This window comes from Biomphalaria glabrata, chromosome 3 (assembly GCF_947242115.1).
Source record: "Biomphalaria glabrata chromosome 3, xgBioGlab47.1, whole genome shotgun sequence".
Taxonomy (NCBI): domain Eukaryota; kingdom Metazoa; phylum Mollusca; class Gastropoda; family Planorbidae; genus Biomphalaria; species Biomphalaria glabrata.
The window spans coordinates 13,392,501-13,408,718 of NC_074713.1; the positions used below are offsets into that span (position 1 = coordinate 13,392,501).

A 16,218-nucleotide genomic window follows, 5' to 3' on the forward strand; every position below is an offset into this window, starting at 1 on the left:
ATAAGCGATGTGTTTCATGTAAATTGGTTAGGTGTATGCTAATAATAACAAATTATCAATAAGCCTTATTCATTGCTATCCATGGAGAAATACCTTAGCAAGAATGAAACTGCGAAAGCGTTCAATGAAAAGCAAGGAACCAAACGAAGGTACAAAGAAGATTACATCGGATATGGTTTCATATCTTCGGGACCTGAAGATGCTCCATTGCCATTCTGTCTGATCTGCAATGCAACTCTGTCGAATGAGGCGCTTGTTTCAAGCAAATTGAAGAGACACTTGGGAACAAAACATCCAGCTGTAAAAGCGCAACCGAAGGAATACTTCGAAAACATAAGGGCTCAACAAAATAAACAAGCTCAGAAACTTACGAACTACCTAAAGCTGCCAGAAAAGGGATTGATTGCAAGTTAAAAGTTTGCTCAGTTATTAGCAAAACGCAAGAAAGCACACACCACAGAGACTGAATCAGAAGCTCTTTTGCCGAAAGATTTGATGTCTGTTCTGGATCAAGTGATTGAAGTTGTAAACTTCATAAAATCTCGACCGCTTGCATCCCGACTTTTCTCAAAGCTTTGTGAAGCAATGGATTCAGACTACAAATGTCTCCTGTATCACACCAACGTTCGTTGGCTCTCCAGTGGAAAACTGTTAAAGCGTGTCGTCTAACTTAAGGCTGAGCTTATTTCATTCTTGGAGGCTGAAAAAAAAATACTTCGGATTTTCTATTCATGACGAGATCTGGTGGGTTAAGGTGACATTTCTCTCTGATTTATTTGACAAATTAAATTAATTGAATTTAAGTCTTCAAGGACCTTTGGAAACCATCATCGCTGCATCCTCAAAACTAAGAGTCATTTGGTGAAAAATTGTCTGTGTGGCAGAGTAAGATCTCGAAAGGCATTCTTCTCCTAATTACAATGAATGTGCTTCAAAGAAATCACCCCCGAAATTCTGCACATTTTGACACACTTGAAGTCGGCATTACAGCATTACTTCCCAACAGTTGGAATTAATGAATATGGATTGGTCAACTATCCATTTGGAAACAATGAAGCTACAAATCTTACAACTGAAGAAGAAGAGCAGCTCATTGATTTAAAAAACGATGCTATTCTTAAGTCAAGTTATGCCGAGAAAAGCCTGAAAGTGTTTTGGATTTAAATTAACAACTTATATCCTGCAATCAGTTTAAAAGCAATCAAAATAATTCTTCCATTTGCAACTTCATGGTTTTGTCAGTTTGGATTTTCAGTACTGATTGAAATCGTGTAAGAAAAGAGAAAGACTTCTTATGAAATGCGAGTTTGTTTGTTGACTTTGGAGCCTCGATTAGATCGCATTAGCTTCACATTAAATGTAATACTTAAAAACAGATAAAATCTGTTGTTCTTTTTATTATAAAACAACTATTGCTCTTCGTGGTGTGCCGCGAAATTTTTGTAGTTTTTTTACTGTGCCGCCAGACAAAAAAGTTTGAGAAACACTGGTCTAGTCATATGAACACTCCAACATAACAATGAGAACGATGAAGAAGAAGAAGAAGAACACAAATTGTCACAATTAGAACACAAATTGTCACAATTAAGAACACAAATTGTCTCAGCTTTTTTTCCCAAATGTCTTTGTTTCTGACATTTTATTATTTTGTTACTCGGTGCTGTCAGCACCCCCACCCCCTTTTACATGGCACCTCCTTAGGGACAGTACCAAGACTATGGATGGTTGTTTGAAATAGAAATAAAACAAAGAGAGGCAACTACATCTTCAGTAGACCGTTTCTTACATGCCTTTAAAAACATTATCCCCACATTTTGTATGTATAATTTTATAACTAGTTCTTTGAACTTTTATCCATCCATCCATCCATCTATCTATCTATCTGTCCATCCGTCTCTCACTCATACCTATTTCTTTATCTCCATTGACAGAAGAATCTGCATGGATTGCCTCTCCCTCCCCCCCCCCCCCAAAAAAAAACCCACACACTTTTCAACAAAGACATCCCAGTCATCTTTTATTAATACATTTTGTTTTCAACTTGAGGCCAAGCTGAGATAGAGGGGGGGGGGGGAAGTTTGGGCTGGGGGGGGGGGCGATGTTTGCTTCCACTGTGACGCCGAAACATCAAACATATCAAACAAACTTCAGAAACTCTTTAAAGGAGTAGTTTAACTAGAGGGTGGGGGTAAAATGCCCCCCCCCCACCCCAAATTGAGTGAAACAAAAAATCGCATGCACACTAGCAATCCCTAAGAGTACCGGTATGTAACTCATAGTCATAGATAAACATCAAACAGCGCACTGCCCCCCCCCTCCTCCAGTGTCAACTCAACTCTGATCTAGTTTCTATCAAAACATAAACAATGACGATCTAAGACGAATGTTTATTGAAAAATTTTAACAGCGATTCTAAAACTTTCTCAGTCACGGGATCCGTTCAAATAGTTGAGAACGTAGAGAAAACAAACAAAACAAAACAAGAATAACATAAAAAAAAACTTTAAAAAAAGCCTCACATTAAGTGTAATTGTAACAACTAGTCTGGATTAGTCATGTAATTATTCTATTGAATACCGGTAACATTCACATAATAAATCTGTGAGATTATAAATATTTTTACCACTTATTTTTGTTTAGCTTTTAGCTTTCTCAATGCGCTATGATCCTATCGCTTGTCTGGACCAGTTGGGAAAGGGGGGAGGGAAGAAGGAGGTATCTTGGTGAATGTTTACATGATCGTTTATTAAATGCAATACAAAAAAAAAAATGTTCACTCACGGCTCAAGAGTTTTCATGGAGACTAATTCAACTTATACCACCACATCTGTCAAGTACGATTTCTTTCCATTGTTCAAGATACCAAACAGAACAATTAATTACCAATATTCAATTAACCAACTGTTTTTTTAAATTGATTCTTGTGTTGTCAGGTAAAAGTAAAAAAAAAAAGCAATATTTCAGATTAATCCGAGATTGGGTGTGGGAGAAATATTGTGTACAAACGTTTTTGCCAGACAGATAGACAGAGTAAGTTGATATAGGCTTTGTAATTATTGATATATTATAAGTGTCAATATCAATATAACCATTAACAAATATGAATAGATCTAGAATATCAACTTTAACGCCGGCCAGTCGACTTAGACTGATGACTACAGATATGTAAAAACATCTTGGAGAGAGAGAAAGAGAGAGAGAGAGAGAAGGAGAAAGAACGGCATTCTTATAGAAATACATTGAAATTTAAACTGTAGAGATTCTGTATTTGATCTGATTATCAAGGTTGTACATTAAGGTATGAAACAAAAGTATGTTTTTTAAACCAGAGAACGCCTTCAATGTTATGTTTCTAGTTAGAACAACATTTCAGCCCAAAGCTAACACTATAGTTGTATAGTTCTGCCTCTTCACACGGGAGAAGAACATAAAATGAGGACAAATAAAAAAAGAAACAAAGTTTTCAAACAACTTTCAAGACAATCACTTGATTGCATCACGCCGCCCCCGTAGGGCACGCCCATGGCTTATCTTTCAACAAATAAAGAGGAAAATAACAGGGGCGCTCCACGAAGTCGTGCACCATGGGCGTGGCACGAAGAAAAAAAAAGGTGTTAGTGATTATACGATCCATGAAGAATAAACTCTATCAGCAATAAGCGACTACAGGTCAAGGACGTCTCTCTTTCTCGCTCTCTTTCTAAGCACTCATTCTATCCTTTTCTTTTTCTCTCTTTTGGTTCCTCTTTCTCTTGCAATATAACCACAAGGCATTTTCTCTACATAGCACTTTATTTCTAGGTGTTATATCTCTTACTCGCGCGTCCTCTCTCTCTGTCTCTCTCTGTCTGTCTCCCTGTCTCTCTCTCTCTCTCTCTCTCTGTCTATCTCCGTCTCTCTCTGTCTATCTCTCTCTCTTTTTCTGTACTTTTTTGAGATCCTTTAAAGAGCTCCTCAAATGATTCCAATACACAAAAAAAAATCGCAGATTTCCTGTTAGATCCGAGTTCAAATCCACCTCCATCGATCCCTCCCCCCCACCCCCTACCATTTCCACCAAACAAATTGTTTCCTTTACTTCGTGACAATGACAAAGGAGAACCGTATGACCTTCACCTTGGCTGCCTCTAGTGAAACTTCATCCTCGAAAGAAAACTTAATAATATTTACAGCTATAACTTGTAATATTTAACATGAAATGGAAATGTATAACTTCTGTACAGAATTATCATTAGCAAAAATAAGACGTCATGGGAAAAAAATGAGATTTTGGTCAAAAAGTGAAAAACAAATGTATTAAAGATGGTCAGTTTAAAAAGTGATTATTTAATATTGCTATGTTTACTTACGAAGATGTTTAAAACTCTTATAGTCTTGTTATTTAAACAAAAAAATAGACGAAAACAAAAACAGTCACCGGAATATACCATGAAAACAAATCCACGTAAAGAAAACCCGACACAAATTTTACTGTAGCCGATAAAACAAAGGGAAGCAATTACGACACAAGGTCTACAAGAACACTGTATTCCTCGTCAAAACTAGTCAAATATTTCCTGAAGTCAGAAACACTATGTCGCCATAATCCCAGCGCGAAAACATTCCACTTAGTGCGGCCTTCTAAAACACACGGGTATTATGCTATAAAGGTGACACAACATCAGACTTGATAGCTAAATGAATTCAGAGCCGTGTTTTGATATTTAGTGCTGGCAAAGAAGGGGGGGGGGGGGAGGGAGCGAAATAAAAAAAATCCTCCTTCTTAAAACACGTTATCAAAGGTTGTGACAGAAATAAACTTGAATAGATTCCCTTGGACCTGTCTCTCCACGTTCGCACAAACATATCTTTTGCAGACCTCCATCTCCAGCCGTCACTCCAGCCTCCTTTGCGTCGGACCGATACCCCCCACCCCGACTCCTTACACCCGACCCTACCCCCATATATATATATCTCCCCTGTTATCAGCCCGGCCCCGAAAGACATTCGTTTCGCCATGTGCCGGAGAGAACCGAAGCTCAGAGAGTACGGCAAGAGGCTTACTGGAGTCATAGGGCAGGAGGGAGAGAGTTGAAAGGGAGGGAGCATTACAGAATGTCAGCACTACATTCTTCTAACTACAGCTTTAGGCAGCCCACCCCCACCTCCAGTTGACCCTCTCGTACTCTTAAGAATGAGCAGTTAGTTGTACATGTTATAATTCATCTTGATGTACACAAGTCAATTCAATTAGATGTACATGTGTTCATGTGTCAATTCAGCTAGATGTATTAATTCAGTTAAATGTATTAATTAAAAAAGATGTATTAATTCAATTAGATGTATTAATACACTAAGATGTATTAATTCAGTTAGATGTATTAATTCCTTAAGATGTATTAATTCAGTTAGATGTACTTGTTCAAGTGTGAAACTTATGATCAGATTATTCTGTTTGTAAATCACTATTACCCTCTAGATCTCTAGGTTCTCTGGTGATCACTCAATTCAGCCAATGAAATCAGAAATGTATTTCTAGATATTTTCTTCCTTGGGTGGTAGACGTTTTCAAATGTCAACTCAAGACTGATAAGTAGACCTAAATGACATCAAGAAATGTTCAGGTCAACATAATCCTACCCTCTTCCCTTCGTATGTCCCCCCCCCCCCCTCTCTCAGACAGGTCCTGGAGATAGATGACTTCATTTTAGAATCCTTACAGAAAGACTGCATTTCATATACGTAGAACGTAAAGGGTTGGGACATGAATGACTTTGATTGAAATAGGGAAATAGGGAATCATTGGAGAGAGAGGGAGAGAGATAGAGAGAGGAAATTGTTTATTATGTATAATATAATAATAAAGACAGAGACAGAGATTGGAGTGAGATAAATGTTAAGAGAATACGCACAGGGAAGAAGGGAATAGTGACCCCCCCCCTCTCTCTTTCACACAAACAATGACCTCATCAAAACCATACCTGCAAAGCACAAACAAAGCCAACTCATGAACGACCTTTGACCTTTTATCTTACCTTTTCACAATCTGATCCCCCAATGTACTGCCACCCCCGCATCATCCCCCTCCTTTACTTTGGGGAGGGTGGACTACTCTATTGTTTGCCTCCACTATACTCAAAATGTCTGCCCTCCAGACGTCAAGGCACGAGCTTGTAGGAGCAGCCGATTTGGGGATTCCTCCTATGCATGAGTTGAATCATCAGGGCGGGTTGGAATTCTGTTGTCATGTGTATGATATTATAGCATCTACTGTTATAAAAAAAAAATGGGTTTTATTCGGATTCTGTAAAGAGAATTCCAGAGAACAGGAGAATCAGTAGTGGAGCCCCTATAGAACTGGATAGTCAGTAGTGGAGCCCCTATAGAACAAGATAGTAGTGGAACCCCTCTAGTACAGGAGAGACATTAGTGGAGCCCCTATAGATGAACATGGACTTGTCAAATAAACAAACTAGGAGACTTTTGTCAACTAGTGACCAACAAATAAACAAATGGTCATCCTGACAATCTTTTTGTATCCTATTGACTTCTAGAGTGTATAGAGTTTAGAGATAGACTAGATAGAACCGTAGCTCCAGCGTGGAAGACATTTTGGGAAATGGATTGAGGGGTGGGGGGCTATTGAGTTTTTAAAAATGGCAATGCAAGTATTACATAACATAGGGAGTAAACAAATATTGTTTAAAGATCGAGATCTTAATTGTACCAGTGTGCTATACATAAACATTGATCTGTATCTTAGTTGTCAAAAGTGAATCAACACTTTTCATTCGAATGTCACACGATCGGTTCAAAATGTATTCACTTCCTGAACAGATAAACGACTCAAAACAATGTTACGCTATCACCTAGTATAAACGTAGTATTAAATGCCAATGTCTACGTAACGGCACGTAATTGTAAGAGTGTGTGCGTGTATATTTGCGTGTGAGTGTGTGAGTATATATGTGTGTGTGTGATACACTTGGCATTTAAACCAAAGTCCAGGCCACTAAATACTTGGGTTATTCTTGACGTTAAGGAAACATTGGCCTTACGGCTACAGTTGAACTCTACATTTGTAAACTTGTTACTGACTTCTGCTTTAGCAGGACAGGGAAAGGGGATCTCAAACGTACGGAGACTTCATTTCAACTTTACCTTTAGAACAACTTTACATATTAACGGTTCTCAGTTGGTAACACACTTTTGAGTGCACACAGCCAACTAAGTGATGTCCCTTGGGCTTACACGATAGAGGACGAGAATCCTTGAAATAATGCAGGGCACCATCAGACCCAAAGGAGGCGATATGCAATGTAATCATAATCCTTGACAGTAAAGAAAATGAAAAAAAAAAGTTTTGTGTGTGGTGTGTCTCTGTAATGTGTGTCTGTGATGTGTGTCTGTAATGTGTGTCTATATTATTTTGTGACTGCAACAAAACTACCAAATATTTAGGAACATTTCTATTTAATTTAGATAAGGTAATATTTTTAAAACTTTGCTTTTAAAGACAAATTTAGACTAATACTATAATAAGAGAGTGTTCCAGAGTCCTAGACAGTTCTGGAAAAAGTGAAAAAAAAATGGCTGAAAACATTGGATATTAGGGAATACCAATTAGTGGGTCTCAATAAATTATTGAATTAAAATGATTTTTTTTAACGTCCATTATTAATTCTTTTAACATTCTTTTTTGGACAGCAACGTTCAAATCATGTCCACAATGTCACGTGCTTGGCGGTGAGTGGACTATCAACTAGGGAACAACTTTGCTGACAGTTCAAAGTGCATGAAACCGACACCATAGAAGTATAGAAGGCCTGAACACCGACCTGCAACGTCACAACCTGTGGGCAGTTTAGACCAGTAGCTCGTTGTCACGTCACAGGTCTGTACGAAATGGCAACAAGCTTTTGGTCTAAACTACCCACATGCTGCGACGTTGCAGGTCAATGTTCAGGCATCCTATACAGAATGGTCTGTATTAAACAGGGTCGAGGAAATCTTTATTTCAAATCTTACTTGGTAACACCAGACGTTCTGGCCTCTCTTCAAATACAACTCGTCTTTTTTTTTCTATAACATAAAATTGTACAAGACATTGCACCACCAATGTCAGGAACTGAACTCCCGTCTGTTTATTGTTGTTTTCAAGAGAGCTTACATTCGTATGTTGAGATAGAATAACTTGAAGCTTATCCTGCACATTACTTATCTAGTCCATCCCGTGCTGTATACGTCTCCATGACAACGCCCCAAACAGCAGACGATTATTCCTCGTAATAGACATCGGCCAACTTCCGTTCCTTTAATTTCCGCCCCAACTATTTCCACCAAGACCTGAGTGTACGACAAACAGCAAGGGCTCTCAAGCGATGTCTTAACGAGACAACATTTCAAATTATTACAAAATAACAATATTAAAAATATTAACTCCCGGCGAAAGTCAGCAGTCAGATATATGTAGGCCTACAGTTGTAGGATAAAATACTAAATGGCATAAACGATATATCCAAGGAAAAAAAAACATGGCACCACTGGATGCAGATTCTAGATCCATCGGTCTCTGGTAAACGCTGTGACATATTTGCATATGAGAAATTATTTTTAAACTGTTCAGGAAGAGAGAGCTTCCGGTAACCCGCTGAACCACTGCTCAGACTTTGTTATTATGGGGGGTGGGGGGGGGGTGGACCCTACAGGCTATGGCTGTGACAGACATTTTACTGTCCTAGTTTTAACAATTTTCGACTCCAGACATTTCGAAATGTAATTTTGCCCGTATTAGTAGTTAGCAAATAAAATTAAACCAAGTCCAGTTGTTTGCTTTTTTGTCTCCTAATGTATACATTTTTATATCTTTCGTTGTGTTGTGTTCAGTGGCTACTAATAGACTTAGAAATTCTACATTGATGGACGGGCAAAGAATTTGGAAATTGAAAGTAACAAATTCATTGCAAGCTAAACTTTCGCATATAGTACGGCTCATTAACGCGAATATTGTGGGTTCGAACACAACACATGCCAATTTTTGCTCTCTTTACTTTGCCAGTGACAAATTGATTATAAATGTTTTGTTTACAACATTATATGAACATAAGTGGAAATTGATATTTTTTCCCTCTTATTCTTCTGACAAGACATTTATGATAAAAATAATAATTTGATAGTGATACGTTGAATCAAAGCTTTAAAAACGTATGTCCTAAGATATTGTGAAAATAATCATCAGAGAAATCAAAATGTAATAGTCTACTTAATTTGATTTGTCTTGTCCAAGTCTAACTTTGATGGTACAAATAAATGTCAATGTTTAGTTAAAACGATGACTTAGTCAAAACATTTCAAAGACTGCCAAGTGGCGATGACTCTTGATGTTAGCTCGTGCTGACGTGTCTACCAAAAACTAACACATTACTTATAGGCGCATTTCGTCTTTTTTTTTTCTTTTTTTAAATCAGAGGTTCAACATCTAAGGACTGCACCCCAGAGGGTCTAATTGGTAACGCCGGCACTGGATCTCGCTGCTGGGGTGAAACGGGGCTAACGTCACGTGGTCTGCTATGAATGGGGAGGTGTTTGCGTGGGAGAGGGAGCAGCTAGGAAGGTAGGAGTGTTTACTCACAGATAAAATGGACACACACACAAGTATCCACTGTCTAGATCTGACATCCTCCGCACTCTCCCCGTCCAGTGACCACCACCACACAATCCCCTACTCCGCTTCATACTAAACTCACTGAGGACACAGACCTTAAACCATAATAAACAGACAACAGAAGCTTGAAGCACGGAAAACTTCGTGTCTTCCCAAAATATAAATTTGTGATAAGTTCACATCAAAAATTTATCTTACTTTTCATAAGCGTGTTTTTATGCTTTAAAATAAGGCTCGAGCTAAAAATAGATTGAGGTCACTCTTAAGGTCAACGTAACAAGGGGAAGCCACTGTAAACTCTGTAAAAAGGCTTTTAACATTTGGTAGGCTAAAAATAACGTGTTTAAATTTAGCTGTTGGCCATGACAGACCCTGCATCTAGAAGTCCTGAAACAGATAGAATACTATAAGTCTACATCTAAATATATCTGGTGACGTCAGTCAGTTTTTGTTCCTACAAAAGTTTTAATATTTGTTCATATTGTTATTTATTAAACTATTGCACGAAGACTCAAAGTTTCGCTCAAATGACCCAAGGGTAAAAATATATATATTTTTTTTAATTGTTATTTTTATTAGATCTAGGTCAAATATACATTTTGAACGATTCCATAACTTTTTCTTTTTTTTTTTTTTCATGAAGGCTCATCTAGATGGAACCTTATTAACAATGTTACACTTGGTCATTACTTTCGAGCCAAATCCATTATGCATAAGTATTGACAGGTTCCAAACTTGTTAGTGTTTATCTTCCTTGGACACAATTGCGACATTTCCCATCTCCAAAGTATAAAGGCTAATAAAGGCCTATAAATAAATTTATGTTTCACCATAACTTACACCTGGCGCCTTCCCACGTTATGTTCATTTCATAAAACATAATACGGCGGTTATTTCATCTACTGCAAGATAGCAAAAAAATGTACTCTGTGGATGTTCTAAAATGACTAGTGTGGAGATACGCTAGCTGACCAGACGTGGACCTACACATAATTTAAATTAACTGCCGACCCACGCTTCATTTGTACTCGTTATTCTATCTTTGTCTATCACTCGGGACGTTAGAATATTCCTATTCCTGCAATAGCAAACAGGACGTTAGAACAATCCTGCAATAGCAAACAGGACGTCACCATCCTTTATTTGCAAGTGCTAGCAGTAGGACCTGGCATCACTTCTCATTAGGAGGATGAAAACAGAGTTATGAATGTAAGAGTTTGTAAAGACGAGTGTTTGTGTTTCTGAGAGAGAGAGTGTGAGAGAGAGACAGAGAGAGAGAGTTTGAAAGAGAGAGACATACAGTGAGTGTTAGAAAGAAAGTGTGTGTGTGTGTGAGAGAGAGAGAGAGAGAGAGATTGGTAAGAATGAAGGCCTTGACCTAATCACAGTGTCAAAAGATCTGGCAATACATTAAAGAAAGTTATGGCGCTGATAAGGACACGGTGGAATGTGGCTCAAGTCTAACAGCATGTTCTTGTCCATGGGGGTCCTCTGAAAGATTTCCTTATTCAAAATGTTTACATCCATAACACGTAAGCAGGGGAGGAGCAGTTTGTGTGTGTGTGGAAATAATAAGGCATTTAGTACAAATATAAATAAAATGTTATATACCCCCCCCCCCCCATCCACTTTACACATCACATTTTAAAAACTCGTGTCGAGTCAGCGTTTGGCCCGTTACCATGGCTACGTCTACTCTTCAATGTCATCTTCATAACTTCAAGTTTAAAGTCTCTGACCAGTACGTACTACGTAAAGACAAAGTCACAACATTTGACCCAAACTATCAGCACATTAAGACTGAGATAGAGGCTGTCATCAAATATTTTGTTTATGTTTTTTTTAAAACTGTTGCGTAATGCTCTACAATTGCAATGCCTAAGCCTCACAGATGTTAGACACACAGGAGGCTCACTCAAAGATCTTCCTCAATCCACTCACAATCAGCTCACCATTACTTAAAAACATGTGAAACTTTGACTAGAACTATCAAATGAAATGTAAAGCTTGTAGAGACACACATAATGAAATGTACAACTTGAAGACACACATAAATCAGCTTTTTAGGCTTCATTTTAATGTTAACAAAAACAACCAGTAACCGGACACGTCAAGAATATTTCACATCTGACTGCCAACAACAGAATTATGAAGACTTGTACATTTAGATTTTCTTTACCAAAACATTACGGTAGGACTTACAGCAGTATTTAGACAAAGACTTCAATCTACTACGGTATTATTTGTTTACTTTTCACGACTTTCTTGTCTGTGATCACACTTGGAATTGTTTTACAGACAGTCGAGTCTACTGAGAATTACTCTAAGCACTCAACGGCAGGTGTTGTTTTGTTGTCAACATAGAATCTAAGACTTTTGAATCTTTGATTGATAGGAGGTCGATAAGAAAGAGCCAATATCTGAGGTCACCCACTATATATATAGACTTGAGTAGAACTTATTTGTATTTATATTTATGAGTTCTTATTGACACAGAGATTAGTTTTCACTATTTGAACAGAGTAATGGCGTAGCTAGGGTGGGTTCAAAAGTTGAAAATCTTCCTAAGTTCCCGGCCCCCATTTGAGGGGAAGGCCAAGTTAGTGTAGGAAATTTGTTTTTACATAAAAAATGTCGAAAGTCAAAATGCAGGTCAAGAGGTCAAGCCACCAGGGCCCCAAAATCCCTAGCTACGCCACTGCTTTAGAAGGCACCTGGAATGTGTTATTTAATGGTAGGAAACTGTTTGGCTAACTGAGGGGGTCTCGACTTAACCGAGGGGTCTCGACTTAACCGAGGGGTCTCGACTTAACCGAGGGGTCTCGACTTAACCGAGGACACCCAACTAGACTAATAGTTTACAATTCGAGATTTGACTCGAGCTGCGTCGTGTTTGCAGAGCACATACAGTCAGCATGGAATACTTTTCCCTGATACCCTTTGCCCCCCCCCTCGCATATCTCCCCAAAAGAGATTAGACCAGAACGCACTGATCGTGCTCTAGGAGCAGACGAGACGGGCTTTACAAACGAAATAATGAAAACCATGTGAGATAGGTTCTAGTCTTAAATCTGTGTTATGGCGGATACTTCTACGACAGATCTATGTAGGAAACTAAACGCAGAGTGCTAACATGACAAAGTATTTACAAAGAAATCAATGAATATAACCAATAAGGTAATAAGCCTGGAGATGTAGCCTAGTTCTAAAATGACTAGACTAATTAGGAGTCGAGGTAAGCTTCAGTGAGAGTAGGAATTATTATTTATGGTAATTATACAAAAAATAACCTTTATTACCTTACTTAATTTAAAACATTATCCAGACCATGTTAAATAAAACTGAAATAAGAGTTTGTATTAATTCAAAGACACTAGATTTAGAACACGATCACCAATACCACGGCATCACAATAGACAATTCTTGAGCACTAGTATTAGTCATCCTGCTGAATGTGTCAAAGGTCAAAGTTCACATTTCAGACAAAACTTATCTTACAAAAATGATTTTTTGTTCGTTTGGTGGTTAATTTCTCAGGACTGACAACTCTACAACACCCATTCATTTGATAACCAAGAATGACGCGGATTATCTCCACTTATCGTCCAGGGACGCCCAGCTGCTATGAGATGAAACTGTACAAGATAGTAGCAATGGGATTTTACTTGTGGGTGTGTGCGCGTGTGCGCTGTGTCACAGAAAACAATGGGCTGGTTTCAAAGTGTAGAAATCATGTCTTTAAACACGCGCGCATATCGACATGTAGATTTTTTTTTAAAGCCTGTTCAGTAGTGTAGTAGCGAACCTAACCTTTTTTTTTTATACGCGCAAGGACACACACACACATAGGTTACATCTCACTTGTTGAATATGGTGCACGAGTTTTCAACGCAACTACTTTTGTAACGCCATATCACTTATAAGGAGGCGTCAACGATCTTTTTTTATTCTTTTTTTTTCTTCCAAAAACAGGTAGAATTTATGAGGAAATGATAATTGTGTGTGTGTGTGTGTTATCTTTAAGTCACTATGACCTGATTTATAAGTTTACTGGCATAGTGTCACTCTCTAAAATTAAGTTTCGATGAAGCGGTTGGACCCGGACCACACGAACTTATGCCCCCCCCCTCCCACTTCATCATGACGCTCCTCCATGACCTGACGAGTCAGCCTAGTGTCATTATTCTAAGAACTTACTAGCGCTGGGTGGGTCCAGAGTGTGACATGGTTTACACCTGGTCGTCAGTCGGAAAATGTGGCTTATATTACTTTCAATTTCGTTGGTAGATTAACAGTCGGTTATTTTTTTTTTTTTTTTTTTTTTAAACCCCTCGAAATGAGAGAAAAAAAAATCCTTAATCGACACCCCTATCCTGAAATAATTTACACATGACCCTAACAGAACCCTGAACAATTGTGATACAGCAGCACCTTTGCTTGGTTAACTATCCCAGAACGATTCTAACAGACCCAAGGGCCACCTTGATGATGCTAGAGTAGCCCTCTTACATCTCAAGGAGACCTTTAAAAATTGTCGTGAGAGGGATTAACCTGTTCCCTGATCAGTCTTTTTAAATATACAAGGCAGCTGTATAAAACCTATATTAGCTTGCCTTGCCTAATTACTTGCAACTACCTGGGAACATAGCATTGCTACAAAGTCAATTTCCGGAAAGATTGTTAATGTGGCTGTGCAGCTTTGTTAATAAACTCATTTATGTAGAAGATTGTTACTGTTAAAGCAAAAATACTGAGGCCACTTATCAAGGAAGTCCTTTTTCTCTGTATTGCTTTATAGAAAAGATGTTGATCTGTTGTGTAAAATTAAATATTAATATATGTCTAAAATACTATTTGACGAGACAGAATGGAGGCTTAGGATGAAATCAGTCACTTTTTCCTCTTCGTACTACCACCAAGATCAATACATTATGTCCCCTTTAAACATAAAGTGACAATGACAATGCCAAGTGCTTAAAAGGAAACATAAACTAATTGGATACAATCACACTACAGATTTCCCTTTGTTTCGTCTAATTTTTTTGGAAAATGTCTAAAGGGATAAGATAACTTAAATTCAGTTTGACTACAATTGACAGCGTTGTCAAACTAGTGGGTATTAAATGTATTGTAATTTCTTGACCACTCATGTTTTATTTTTATTTTTTTGAAAATGACTACAAATTAGTAGAAATTAAATGAATTGTAATTTCTTGAAAAAAAAAAAAAAAAAAAAAACAGTCGGTTATTGTTTTTACTATTGTATACAATATGAGGTGCCTTTGATTTTAAATTTTTTTTTTTTTTAATTGACTGACAATTCAACAAAAAGTTGGTGACACAAAAATGAATAAAATATCTTAGTTGTGTTTCTATGAAAACGGAGTTCGAAGTGGGAGACGAGATGCAAAGATTTTGTGATGACTTACCAAATGTAATGTATTTAAATATTTAATTTAAAGAAATAAACGAAGGAATATTTGCCAATGATCTATAGAGTCTGCTATATCGAACAACATGATCTAAAGAGTTGCGACTATATCGAACAACGAAAACAAAATACCAGAATGTTTACTAAGAGGATTGGGTGGATTACAGAAATAGAAATAACACTAAAGCATTTCTATCAACCCAAAAATAATATGGTAAACTAGTGTTTCCCAACGTGGGATACGCCGCTGATACGCGTACCCCCAGGGGTACGGGGAGAGTTTAAAGGGGGTACGAGTTGTACCTCATTAACTGCTGATTTGATTTAGATTCCCATTTATTATGTTCAGTCGAAAAATGTTTTCTAAACCTATTTAAACATTAAGTCGAAAAAACCCAACTCTTCTCAGATTAAACTTAACTACCAGGACACCAGATTAGAATGACACAGCCATTTGATCCATCTCATTGCTATAAATTCATTTGATTTCTAATAGAACTTCCATTTATTTTATTCACAAGTTTCTTTGTCGTTTATTATTTTTTGTATTTTTTTGTATTTGCATTTTGAAGCCTTTCAAAACAAAAATTTGATTGTTATTAAAATAAATCCATTCGTGGGAGTGGGGGGCGGGGGGTGTTACGAAAATTCTAGAAGGGTTACAAATAGGTCAAAAGTTTTGGGAAACACTGTGGTAAACCAATCGATCAGACTCATAACTAAAACAACAACAACAACGAAATACTACATTCAAATGTCTAATAGGAACAGCTCATGAAAGAAACTTGGATATATCCAAAATACAGGCCGTGAGATGTATCACAAAATAAAGACTCTCATTTGACTAGATTTCACTAGATTTATGCCAATTCGTAAAATCACTAAACTTAGAGACACTTCAGAACAGAGGACTAAAATAAAAGTTTAGTATCAATACTACACAAGACACTAAACTAGGACTTACAAATAACATGACAATACTACACAAGACACTAACCTAGGACTTACAAATAACATGTCAATACTACACAAGACACTAAACTAGGACTTACAATAACATGTCAATAATACATAAAATACTCAGTAAGACATAACGATGATGTTCGAATAGATCTATTTTAGTAGGTCCTTGGCCAGTGCAATT

The 16,218-nt window shown here is 37.5% G+C and overlaps 1 protein-coding gene across 4 annotated transcripts in view; it reads right to left on the reverse strand.

The window, feature by feature from the left end:
- LOC106067510 (uncharacterized) overlaps positions 1 to 16,218 on the reverse strand; it is a 98,107-nt gene that overhangs the window by 32,025 nt on the left and 49,864 nt on the right. Inside the window, exon 1 of one of the 4 annotated variants that reach the window (XM_056023537.1) lies at positions 4,350 to 4,892. The exons of the other annotated variants lie outside the window; for them this stretch is intronic. The gene's annotated coding sequence lies outside the window, so the exon portion shown is untranslated. Of the gene's footprint in view, positions 1 to 4,349; positions 4,893 to 16,218 lie in introns of those variants that run through there. 4 annotated transcript variants of the gene reach the window in all.